Here is an 11,039-nt window from a genome sequence, read left to right on the forward strand (position 1 = left end):
CCCAGGTTCAAAAACCCCAAAGTCCCCCAAATTACTAAAACTCTCTCCAATAATCATGAAGCAATCCACCGAGAATTTATAACATCAGGCATTTAAAATATCAATAACCTAATTATTTAACACTTCACACACCCACTCCAGGGGGCCTGTGAACACGTTCAATGGCATTGTTCTCCTTTATTGCAAATTAAAGTACCCCGTGATATCAGCAGAGACAAATAATATATTAAAGGTACCCAGTGAATGCAAATAAGATTTAGCAAACTAAAGTGAACAAGGGAACGTTCTAATAATGGTGGTTTACCGATTAGTCATCTGAGAGGCCTGGCTGATGCGGCTGTGATGGACGCCCCCCAGCCCTCTCTTCGGTGGGAAGCTTGTCTCTCCAGCTGCCGGCAATGCCGTGGGCAGACAGGCTCTAGCTGTGAGTCCTTCAGGAACGGCATCCCCCGGGGCCACGGCCCTGCTTGGGACAGCTGGTCCATGTGGGTCACTGGTTCCCCAGTCTGATGGGCACGGCCAGATGTCTGTTCACCCATCAAGACTGAGCAGGGTGGGCAGCTGAAGACTGGCTGGTTTGGATCGTTCCCGCAGGCTCCGGGGCACAGGGCCCGTCCCGGTTGCGTGGAACCTGCCCAGGGTGGAGAGGGCAGGTGGACAGTGGCCCAGAGGCTGGGAGCCGGTGGAGGAGGGGTGGGCGGCGGGCTCTGGGTTGGCCGGTTTGCACAGGGAGGTGTCTCGCGGCTGAGCTGTTTACTGTCTCTAGGACCCAGCTGCCCGGGGAGGGGCGGGCCCTGCGGGATCACCAAGGCCCCGGATGTGGAACCGTCCGAACAGAGAATACGAGTGGGCACACCTGTGGACCGAGGCGGCTGGAGGACTGCAGTCCACAGGGCTGCAAAGAGTCGGACAGGACGGAGCACCCACGTTCACACCTGTACGCTGAACCAGCAGGTGAGGACAGGGAAGCCTGCTGGCAGGAGGGGCACAATCGCAGGAAGGCTGGAGCCTGTCCCAATGCCCCTCCCGTTTCACCTGCAGCCTCCGAGGACGGCTCACAGGCTCCGGGACACAAACCTTTGGGCTCGAGTGCCCCAGGGTGACTGCCCCCCGCCTGGCCCCGCTTCACACCTGCAGCTCCTCCGCCAGCACCCAGCTGCGCCCATAAGCTCAGCCTCTGTCCAGGTAGGGCACCCCGAGACAGACCCAGCTGCAGCGTGCAGGGCATTTAATGAGGGGGCTCGCGCCATGGACGAAGGAGGAGGCGGGGGAGAGCCAGGGACAGGTCGCCAGAGGCCACCTCACCCTGTCCAGCCCCGCGGGGAGCCCCTCATGGTGCCAGCTGGACCTATGCATCAGCGCCCTGGGAGCCTGGAGGAGACCCAGCAGCAGGTCAGAGAAGTGAGGGCGGTGCGGAGGAGGGTGTCTCGCGCGGGAGAACTTGCAGAGGAGGAGCAGGGCTCCGCGGAGGCTGGGAGGCCGGATCTGGCGAGGTTGGAGGGAAGAGGGCCTTAGGAGCAGCAGGGCCTTGGCGTGCGGGTCCTCTTGGGTACTGCAGGGCAGCTCGAGTGATGCCCGCTGGGCAGAGGGAGCTGGTGAAGAGGGTTCAGCAGGGCCGGAGCAAGCCTTGCCTGAATCTGCTCTGGTGTCGGGGTGATCCGTGGGGCATCCACGCCTGGCTCAGTTTCTGTGCCTCAATCAGTGGACGGAAGCAGTTTGGAGCTGTTGCAGGCAGTTCGAGGGGCCGCGGACAGAGCCTGAGATCCTTGGTGACCGATGGAAATGCGTGCGTGCAGGGTGGGCAAGGAGCGGAGGGAGCCTCAGGAGGCTCCCTGGTAAATTTAACTTGCTGCTTTATGAGTGTCCCGCATTTAACTGAAACAGAACTCAAGGGCAGCATGGATCTGGGATGTAGTTACCTTCATGTGAGCAAAAGGCATCCTGCGCGGAATCCAGTAGACAATTGTTTCAAAGTGCTGGGCTGCAGTTTTCCTTTTCCGCAATACCTTTGTCTGGTTTTGGTATCAGAGTGATGTAGGCCTCAGAGGATGAGTTCAGAAGTGTTCCTTCCTCTGCAATTTCTGGGGACCGTTTCAGAAGGACAGGTGTTAACTCTTCTCTAAATGTTTGGTTGAATTTGAGAGCTTCAGGCCACTGTCACTGATGAACACAGATGCAAAAATCCTCAAAAAAAAAACACAAGCAAACCAAATGCAATACATTAAAGGATCAGACACCATGGTCAGGTGGGCTTTATCCCGGGGACGCAAGGATTTGCAAATCAATCCATATCTGCAAATCAATTAACAAAGTGAAGAATAAAAACCCTGTGCTCATCTTAAATGCAGAAAAAGCTTTTGATAAAATTCAACATGAATTTTATGATTAAAAAAACAACTCCCAGAAGGTGGGCATAAGAGGGAACATACCTCAACATAACAAAGGCCATATAGACAAGCCCACGGCTAACGTCATCCTCGGTGGTGAACAGCTGAAAGCATTTTCTCTGACAGCTGCACCGATGCTCATATTGAGGGCAGCGGCTGCCCCTCCTCCCTTTTCCGTCCCCACTCCCTCCTCCCCAAAGTTCATTTTCAGCATCAGGGAATTGGGCGGCCTACACACGGCATTAAGGAAAACCTGGCAAAAATTCTATGTGACTTAAAATTCATTTGGGATACCTAGTCTTTCCTTAATTATTCCAAAAGCTGTATCCAGTGCGTCCAAAGCTAGGGTGAGGTGATGGGTAGGGGTGTGCACGGAGGTCTGCCGACGCAGGCTGAACGGCCCTGCGGATGGCTTATCCTCCCCAAGTCTGCTTCCTGGGCGCTAAAACACAGCAGAAGCCACCCCTCAGCATGCAGAGAGGGCCTCATGAAATCACCATCATTCTTTTCCTTCTCGAAGCAGCTCTTCTCTCTGAGCTTGGAGGTATGAACTATTCAGCCCTGGCCAGAGTGGGCACCTCCCTGTCACCTCTCTATCCCTTGTCCCCCCCCCGCCCGACTCTCCTTCCCGATTCTTTGGACGTGACCTGGGGCTGTGGTTCCACAACCCAAAGACAGCAGGGGGGGCCCCCCATCCCCGCCCCGCCCCCACCCCCAGCCTCACACCCATTTCCATAACCTGAGTCCTTCCTCCCCAGTTAGCAACAACTTCCTTGGTAGATGATTATGAAGCGGAAAGTGGTCCCTTCTAGGCGAGAGATTACTCAGAGTAAATCGCAGCAGCATTTTGCCTTCTTGGTTTTTTTCCCCCTCCGCTGCAGTCGGTGCTCCATCATCTTAAAGATCTTTGTTTGACGGTTAAGTGCATTCACCTAGACGGGTGTGATATTTCTTCCCTATTGTAGTGATTATTTCCTCTTTTAATTTCTGAATTTATGATTGCTGTGATGTGGCCCCCAGCTCTGGCACATAGAGGTTTCCACCTCACCTCAGTAGCCGTGCTGCGGGGCGTGATGGAGCAGACCAACACGAGCAGGAATAGAACAGCAGCACCGATCTCCAAGCAGGGGAGCGGCGCCCTGGAAGCAAGGCGCCGGCCTGTTCACAGCAAATGGCTGCAAAGGCAGGTGAGCAACAAGGTCTGAGGCAGCTCACGTCACCTCCGATCTAACGTGATTCTTTACGCGGCTCCCTTAAGCACGTGTGCCAGGTCACTTCAGTCGTGTCTGACTCTGTGTGACCCCTGGGCTGTAGCCCGCCAGGCTCCTTTGTCCATGGGATCCTCCAGGCAAGAATGCTGGAGTGGGTTGCCTGGCCCTCCTCCAGGGCATCTTCCCGACCCCGGGATCAAACCCACACCTTTTACATCTCTATGTCTCCTGCGCTGGCCGGCGAGCTCTTCACCACCAGTCTCACCTGGGAAGCCGATGGTACCATTGTGATTAGGTTCAAGATGTGTGTTTATCAAAAGCTCTGTTCTCCGTGTGCTTCACGAAGAACTTTCCGTTCTTTCCTCTGCATCGCTGACACAGCTCCACAGCCCCCGGAGGCAGAGGGAATCAAAAGGCGAAGCAATCAAACGCTCGACCTCTCTCTGCCCAAGCCTTGTGTACTCCGTCAAGCGCCATCAGTGTGTCCTTTGCTGCCCGGCCTTAAGGTGGTGTCGGTGACTTGGACTTTAAAGAGATGAGCCGGGCAGCCAGGAAGTCCTTCATTGGCCAGAGGTCCCAGGTGACAGGTGATGGAAACCCTGGCCACCAGGAGTGTGGTTTGGAGACCACCAGCCTAGCATCACCCGCGATCCTGTTAGAAGCAGACCCCACCTGCGGCAGTTTCTGGACACTCGCAGGTGACCCGTCTGGACACTGGAACTTGAGAAGGATTGGTTAGGGAAGAGCTTCTCGAAAGTAAAACCCAGAGAGATGCTGGCGCTCTGGTGTGAATGGAGAGCCGGGGACATGAGGTCAGAGCCAGTTTTCAGGGCTTCGAGGCAGCAAGCTCCCCGGAGCTGGGAGGCCTCGCCGAGCCTTTGGGAGCGTTTCACTCAAGTGTACGGGCATGCCTCCTTGATTACTGGCTGCAGACACTGCATTTTCCACCAAGCCAAGGTCTGTGTCAAGCCTGCATCTGGCAAGTGTTTCAGCTCCGTTTTCCCAGCAGCTTTTGCTCATTTCCTGTCTGTGTACCACGTTCTGATCATTCTCACCACCTCTCAGACTTTTCATTATTACTGTGCTTGTTATGGTGACCTGGGAACAGTGATATCTGAGTTACTACTATGACTTTCTGAAGGCTGAGAGGGTGAGGCGCATTCATCAGCAAGAATGAACTTTTTAATTAAGGCATGTGCGTTTTTATTTTTTTTTAAGACACAATGGTACTTCATACTTAATAGGCTACAGTAAAAGTGCGAACATCACCTTTCTAGGCTCTGGGAAGCCAGAACGTTCATGTGACTTTCTTAATTTCAACATTCGATCTACTGTGATGTCCTGGAACCAAACCAAGTCTCTCTGAGGTCTACCTGCAATTGTACTGCTGTTCAGTCGCTCAGTCGTGTCGGACTCTGAGATCCCATGGGCTGCAGCTCGCCAGCCTTCCCTGTTCTTACTTCCGGGTGCTTGCTCAGACTCATGTCCATGGAGTCGGTGATGCCATCCAACCACCTCGTCCTCTGCTGCCCCCTTCTGCTCCTGCCCTCGATCTTTGCCAGCGTCAGGGTCTTTTCCAGCGAGTCAGCGCTTTGCATCACGTGGCCAAAGTATTGGAGCGATGTGTTACTCAGTGTTTTCGGATCAGTCGGATTTCAGCAACTGTTTTCTCAGAAAGTGTGTGTGAACTTGAATAAGTGTTCAGGTAGTTTTCTCTGCCTCACATCTGGTCAGCTTAGATTTCCGAATGATGTAACGTGCAATTTGGTATTCTGATATAATGAAAGGGGGTGGAGGAGGAGAAAAAGAAGGAAGGAAGCAGAAAGAAAAAATTGAAGTCAAAACTGCTTTTTATTTTGGGGAAACGTTCCAACCCTGGTCCCTGGTTGGGAAGCATCATTTATTTATAGAAATGTTTATTTTTCTAAATAGTGATCCAGTGCCAGGTAGCCCCAGGGCTTCCCAGGTGTCTCGGCAAGTAAAGAATCCACCTGCCAGTGCAGGAGACACAGGAGACCCCAGTTTGATCCCTGAGTCGGGAAGATCCCCTGGACAAAGGAATGGCTACCCACTCCAGTATTCTTGCCTGGGCAATCCCATAGGCCAAGGATCCTGGTGGGCTACAGTCCATGGGGTTGCAGAGTCAGACATGACTGAGCGACTGAGTACGCATGCACACCAGCTAGCCCCAAGTCTTGGACTTCATCAGTCTGCTTTTCTAAGTGGGACAAAGGATATCAGCTTGCTCTGCATCAGGACTCCTGACTGATGCAATGCTAGAGGCCAGAACCCTGTGTCGCCTGGAGACAAAGGCACTTGTGCACGGTGACAGTCAGGTCCCAGGTGTGTTAGGGTCCTGCAGCTCCCGTAACAAAATACCACAAACCAGCAGAACTGTGCTCTCTCAGCGTTCTGGAGGCCAGGAGTCTGAAACCGAGGTGCCAGCAGCCTGGGGCTCCCTCTGGAGGCTCCAGGGAAAGATCCTTCCAGCCTCTCCCAGCTTCTGGGTGCTCCTGGCATGTTCGTCCATCCAGTCTCTGCCTCTGTCTTCACGTGGCCTTCCTTCTTTGTTCTTATCAGAAATGTAACTTTCTTACTGAGGGTGACTGCATCCCAACTTAAATGATTACATCTGCAAGGACCTTATTTCCAAATAACGTCAAGTCCAAGGTCCTGGGTGGACATGAACGCTAGAGGGGAGGGGCGAGAGGTGCTATTGAACCCACACAGCTGATAGACAGCGTGGCCAGAGCCTCAGACAGGCAACGGGCCCCTGAGTTCTCCTGGCTGGGCTCCATCAACAGGCCTCAGACTCCCTTGTGTTGGTAAGGGAAAAAAAGCACCCTCAAGGCCTTGACTGAATTATTTTCTCTAATTCTGCAGTGGCAGAGCGTCCACCGTGGATAGTCGCAAGGGGACCAACAAGGAGAAGGAGCTGAAATTCCTCTCAAATCTGGGGGCAAAGTCCCAGGTTTCAGTGCAGTCACCTCTCTGCCTCCATCTCCTTGCTTTTCAAATGAAGCTAATAACTCGAAACTCATGCGCAGAAGTGTTGCAGAGGACTGGTATTTACAGGGAATGATTCTCAGGCGTGTTACAAATAGGAGGTGCTACAGGAATACCAACGAGGGGTGACCTAGCAAGGTTTCTCAGATTCTAAATCTGGCAAGGGGGAGAAGCGGGGAGAGGGGGGCAAGTGAGCTATTTTTAATTCCTGGCCAAGAAGTGATTTAAAAAAAAAAAAATCCACACTAATATTATGAGCTCAGCCTGTTCCAACAATGAATTCTGTTTCCGTAATTGTTCTGTCCGCGGTTATGCTGGTAGAGAGAACAAGAATCGTGGTGATTTCTCATCTAAAGCTGCCCGTGTTTCCAGGTGGCCGAGTTGGGGAGGGGCTGCGGGAGCCCCAAGAGAACCCGGGGATGGGGGAGGGTGTCCCCCCGGGGGCCAAGCCATATGACTAATAATTAATATTTAACACTGCTTTTAAGATAAGTGGCAAGGCCCTCCATCAGCACATAGGATCTAAGGTCAGAAATAGAAGAAATGCATTTATGTATCGATTCGCTCTGAACCCTCTCCTCCCCGTCTGTGTCTCTGGGTGTATGTGAATCAATATTGCCTACCATGTCCAGGTTTTTTTTTAAAAGGTCTCCTGGAGGCAACTATGAAGACAGCCAGCTCCCTCACGGGGAGGAGGGTGTGTCGGCAAGAAACTCTCCCATTTTAGGGGGGGTGTTCCTTCTCCTTCTGCCATCAGACCTGCTGCGGAACAACTCATTATGAATCGAAAAGGGTCAGATAAATTCAGGATATCGTTTCTCGTTCATTTTAATTTTTTTGAAATGTTTAAAACGCAGAAGAGGGCAGAGACCATAGAACAAATTCCCAGGGGCCCATCACCACCCTGGAGAAGGCAATGGCACCCCACTCCAGTGTTCTTGCCCAGAAAATTCCATGGACGGAGGAGCCTGGTAGGCTGCCATCTACAGGGTCGCAGAGTCAGACATGACTGCAGCGACTTAGCAGCAGCAGCAGCATCACCACCCTAAATTAACAAATGCCATTTTCTGTCTTTTCTGTGCTCAGCTGCTTCACTCGTGTCTGACTCTAAGTGACATCATGAACCATAGCCCACCAGGCTCCTCTGTCCATAGGATTTTCCAGGTAAGAATGCTGGAGTGGGTTGTCATTTCCTCTTCCAGGGAATCTTCCTGGCCCAGGGAGTGAACCTAGGTCTATAACATCTCTTACGTCTCCTGCATTGGCAGGCGGGTTCTCCTGGGTGTGAGCGTTCTCAAAATATAAAATGAACAGAACATTACAGCTCAGGCTCCGTTCCTTTCAGCCCCCTGGTGGGGCCTTCCCTCTCGCCTCTGGACTGGAGTGTGGGTCATCAGGCCGTCGTGAAGGCTTCTGTGCCCCTCCCCGTGTGTCTGTGAACAACTTGGGATGTTGTTTGGGCTGCTTTCAGATTCCTGGAACTTGCTGTTTCTCACTGGACACTATGGTGGTGATAATCACCCATGCTGATCAGCTACCTTTTGTTTATCGACTACACTTGCGTATAGACGCCCGTGGCATGAATGCGCCTGGGCTTGCTCGTCTGTCCCCTGCGGATGGACGTTGACGTGTTTCTGCTTTCCGTGGCGTTTCTCTTTTCGTGCCGCCAGTGTGCGTGCACATGTGGGATTTTGCGCTTCTATCACATGTGTTTCGACCTCAGTGGGTGCTGCCGAGCTGCTCTTCAGAAAGGCTGGATCGATTTGCAGTCAATCAACAGGGCATGAGAATTGCTTTTCCCATTCATTCTCTCCGACATTTAATACTGTCCAACTTTTCTTCCTTGTTCTAAACAACGTGCTAGGTCTCGAGTAGGAAATGGCAACCCCCTCCAGTACTCTTGCCTGGAAAATCCCATGGAGAGAGGAGCCTGGCAGGCTTTAGTCCATGGGATTGCAAAGAGTCGGACACAACTGAGAGACTAAGAATAATGCACTCACAGGTGGGGGAGGGCAAGGGCCCTCAAGATAGTTTTCAGCAATCTGGAGAAATGGTATAGATGATCTAATTTGCAAAACAGAAATACAGAAACAGACAGAATAAACGTTATGGATACCAAGGCGGAGGGGAGGGGAGGGGTTGTGGTGGGATGGATTCAAAGACTGGGATTGACCTATGTGCACTACTGATACTCACTTCAGTTCAGTTCAGTCGCTCAGTCATGTCCAACTCTGTGACCCCATGGACTGCAGCACGCCAGGCCTCCCTGTCCATCACCAACTCCCAGAGTTCACTCAAACTCATGTCCATTGAGTCAGTGATGCCATCCAACCATCTCATCCTCTGTCGTCACCTTCTTCTCCCACCTTCAATCTTCCCAGCATCAGGGTCCTCTCAAATGAGTCAGTTCTTCGCATGAAGTGGCCAAAGTATTGGATTTTCAGCTTCAGCATCAGTCCTTCCAATAAATAAATATTCAGGACTGATTTCCTTTAGGATTGACTGGTTGGATCTTCTTGCAGCCCAAGGGACTCTCAAGAGTCTTCTCCAGCACCACGGTCCAAAAGCGTCAATAGCTTTTCTTCCAAGGAGCAAGCGTCTTTTAATTTCATGGCTGCACTCACCATCTGCAGTGATTTTGGAGCCCCCCAAAAATAGTCTCTCACTGTTTCCACTGTTTCCCCATCTATTTGCCATGAAGTGATGGGACCAGATGCCATGATCTTCGTTTTCTGAATGTTGAGTTTTAAGCCAACTTTTTCACTCTCCTCTTTCACTTTTATCAAGAGGCTGTTTAGTTCTTTGCTTTCTGCCATAAGGGTGGTGTCATTTGCATATCTGAGGTTATTGAGATTTCTGCTGGCAACCTTGATTCCGGTTTGTGCTTCTTCCAGCCCAGCGTTTCTCATGATGTCCTCTGCATAGAAGTTAAATAAGTAGGGTGACAATATACAGCCTTGACGTACTCCTTTCACTATTTGGAACCAGTCTGTTGTTCCATGTCCAGTTCTAACTGTTGCTTCCTGACCTGCATACAGGTTTCTCAGGAGGCAGGTCAGATGGTCTGGTATTCCCATCTCTTTCAGAATTTTCCACAGTTTGTTGTGATCCACACAGTCAAAGGCTTTGGCATAGTCAATTAAGCAGAAGTAGATATTTTTCTGTAACTCTCTTGCTTTTTTGATGATCCAACGAATGTTGGCAATTTGATCTCTGGTTCCTCTGCCTTTTCTAAAACCAGCTTGAATATCTGGAAGTTCACGGTTCACATACTGTTGAAGCCTGGCTTGGAGAATTTTGAGTCTTACTTTACTATTGTGTGAGATGAGTGCAATTGTGTGGTATTTTGAGCATTTTTTGGCATTGCCTTTCTTTGGGATTGGAGTGAAAACTGACCTTTTCCAGTCCTGTGGCCACTGCTGAGTTTTCCAAATGTGCTGGCATATTGAGTGCAGCACTTTCACAGAATCATCTTTTATGATTTGAAGTAGCTCAGCTGAAATTCCATCACCTCTACTAGCTTTGTTCTTAGTGATGCTTCCTATGGCCCACTTGACTTCACATTCCAGGATGTCTGGCTCTAGGTGAGTGATCACACCATTGTGATTATCTTGGTCGTGAAGCTCTTTTTTGTACAGTTCTTCTGTGTATTCTTACCACCTCTTCTTAATATCTTCTGCTTCTGTTAGGTCCCTACCATTTCTCTCCTTTATTGAGCCCATCTTTGCATGAAATGTCCCCTTGGTATCTCTAATTTTCTTGAAGAGATCCCTAGTCTTTCCCATTCTATTGTTTTCCTCTGTTTCTTTGCATTGATCCCTGAGGAAGGCTTTCTTGTCTCTCCTTGCTATTCTTTGGAACTCTGCATTCAAATGGGTACATCTTTCCTTTTCTCCTTTGCCTTTGACTTCTATTCTTTTCACAGCTATTTGTAAGACCTCCTCAGACAACCATTTGGCCTTTTTGCATTTCTTTCTCTTGGGGGTGCTCTTGATCCCTGCCTCCTGTACAATGTCACGAACCTCAGTCTATAGTTCTTCAGACACTCTTTCTATCAGAACTAATCCCTTGAATCTATTTCTCACTTGCACTGTATAATCATAAGGGATTTGATTTAGGTCATACCTGAATGGTCTAGTGGTTTTCCCTACTTTCTTCAATTTAAGTCTGAATTTGGCAGTAAGGAGTTCATGATCTGAGCCACAGTCAGTTCCTGGTCTTGTTTTTTCTGACTGTATAGAGCTTCTCCATCTCTGGCTGCAAAGAATATAAACAATCTGATTTTGGTGTTGACCATCTGGTGATGTCCATGTGTGGAGTCTTCTCTTGTGTTGTTGGAAGAGGGTGTTTGCTATGACCAGTGTGTTTTCTTGGCAAAACTCTATTAGCCTTTGCCCTGTTTCATTCTGTACTCCAAGGCCAAATTTTCCTGTTA

General features: G+C 50.5%; 1 long non-coding RNA gene across 1 annotated transcript; it reads left to right on the plus strand.

The window, feature by feature from the left end:
* The first annotated feature begins 828 nt into the window (after positions 1 to 828).
* Positions 829 to 6,793, plus strand: LOC109578203 (uncharacterized). The gene is made up of 4 exons (XR_011564148.1): positions 829 to 954; positions 1,042 to 1,185; positions 3,408 to 3,574; positions 6,482 to 6,793. It is a non-coding gene; the product is annotated as an uncharacterized lncRNA (long non-coding RNA).
* Positions 6,794 to 11,039: the final 4,246 nt, after the last annotated feature.

The sequence above is a fragment of the Bos indicus genome, chromosome 25, assembly GCF_029378745.1.
Source record: "Bos indicus isolate NIAB-ARS_2022 breed Sahiwal x Tharparkar chromosome 25, NIAB-ARS_B.indTharparkar_mat_pri_1.0, whole genome shotgun sequence".
NCBI classification, from domain to species: Eukaryota; Metazoa; Chordata; class Mammalia; order Artiodactyla; family Bovidae; genus Bos; species Bos indicus.